Below are 2,158 nucleotides of genomic sequence, written 5' to 3' on the forward strand. Positions count from 1 at the left end.
ACCAGATATCGAGAAACCATTTGATGTGTTTTGCGACGCATCGAAGACTGGATTGGGCTGTGTTCTTATGCAAGAAAGGAGAGTCATTGCTTATGCATCACGATCAATTGAGAAAGCACGAGGTCAACTATCCAACACATGATCTTGAACTTGCTGCAGTTGTGCACGCCCTAAAAATTTGGAGACATTATCTACTTGGTAATGTGTGCAATATTTTCACGGATCACAAGAGTCTTAAGTATATCTTTACCCAACCAGAGCTAAACATGAGACAGCGTAGATGGTTGGAATTGATAAAGGATTACAACTTGAATGTGCAATATCATCCTGGTAAAGCCAATGTAGTGGCAGATGCTTTGAGCAGAAAGTCACATTACTTGAATGTGCAGCCATTACTTGAAGATGGGTTCGATCTAATGCATCCTGCTGTGTTACATAGTATTCAGATTAGTTGCTCTTTGGAAAGTAAGATAATAGAAGGCCAGAAAACCGATAAGGGGATATTCCACATCAAAGAGAAAATAAAAGAAAAGTCGTCTCAACACTTTAAAGTGGATGAACAGGGCGTGTTGTGGTTTGACAACCGTCTTGTGGTTCCCAAGGATCGAGAGCTTAGGAATAAACTCATGGATGAAGCTCACCTTTCTAAGCTATCTATCCATCCCGGAAGTAGTAAGATGTATCAAGAATTAAGATCTCGCTATTGGTGGACCAAAATGAAGAAAGAAATTACAGCATATGTTGTCAGATGTGACACATGTTGTCGAGTGAAAGCCATTCACATGAAACCTGCTGGTATGTTGCAACCCTTATCAGTCCCTAGTTGGAAGTGGGACGATATCAGTATGGATTTTATCACGGGTTTGCCCACTACTCAAAAAGGACATGATTCGATTTGGGTAATTGTGGACCGTCTTACCAAGACCGCTCATTTCTTGCCGGTCAAAACAGATTATCGACCACCTCAATATGCCGAGAAGTATATCGCAGAAATTGTGAGGTTGCATGGTATACCAAAGACCATAGTATCTGATCGAGGCTCACAGTTCACTGGCTCACTTTTGGGAACACTTACACAAAGGCTTAGGAACTAGTTTGATTCGCAGTACCGCTTATCATCCTCAGACAGATGGTCAGACTGAATGAGTGAATGCTGTTTTGGAAGATATGTTAAGAGCCTGTGTATTGTCTTCTAAGGGATCATGGGAGTCATGGTTACCGTTAGCTGAGTTTTCTTATAATAATAGTTATCAAGAAAGCATCAAGATGGCCCCATTCGAAGCTTTATATGGCAGAAAATGTAGAACACCATTGAATTGGGTCGAGCCTGGAGATAGAAGGTATTATGGCATTGACTTTGTAGAAGAAGCCGAGAAGAAAGTTCATATTATTCAGCAGAATATGAAAGCTGCCCAATCACGTCAGAAAAGCTATGCAGACAAAGAAGGAGACCCCTTATGTTTGAAGTTGGTGACTATGTTTATCTGAAAGTCACGCCAATGAAGAAGAAAAGGTTTGGAATCCGAAGAAAGCTTGCCGCGAGATTCGTAGGACCATACAAGATCTTGGAACGAAGAGGTCCGGTAGCCTACAAGTTAGAGTTACCTGAGACAATGAGTACTGTTTTCCCAGTTTTCCATGTATCACATCTCAAGAAATGTTTGCGTGTTCCAGAGGAAAGAATAGAACCTCGAGGTATCCAACTCAAAGCAGATTTGGTGTATCGTGAACAACCAGTCCGGGTGTTAGACACGAAGGAACGTGCTACTCAGAATAGTGTGGTGAAAACATACAAGATACAGTGGGATCATCATGATGAGGGAGATGCAACTTGGGAAACAGGAGAGTATCTACAAAAAGCTTATGAAGAATTTTATAACAAATGGTTCGTAACCCAAATCTCGGGACGAGATTTTTATAAGGGGGGAGGGCTGTAACACCCCGGTGTTATGCCTGCATTTAGGCACTGCAAATCACGCATATCATGCATCATCAAGCATCCAAATCATACATGCCTAATCATGTGAATAACAATTGAAACATTGCTTTGAAACATCTGAAACATGCGTGAAACCTGAATGCTGCATACACCTGTTTAAGAATTGTTTTGCCCTGAATTTTTCTTGCTAGGTTAGTAAAACATGTTTGGCTACTATTG

This window comes from Miscanthus floridulus, chromosome 6 (assembly GCF_019320115.1).
Source record: "Miscanthus floridulus cultivar M001 chromosome 6, ASM1932011v1, whole genome shotgun sequence".
In the NCBI taxonomy this organism is placed as follows: Eukaryota; Viridiplantae; Streptophyta; class Magnoliopsida; order Poales; family Poaceae; genus Miscanthus; species Miscanthus floridulus.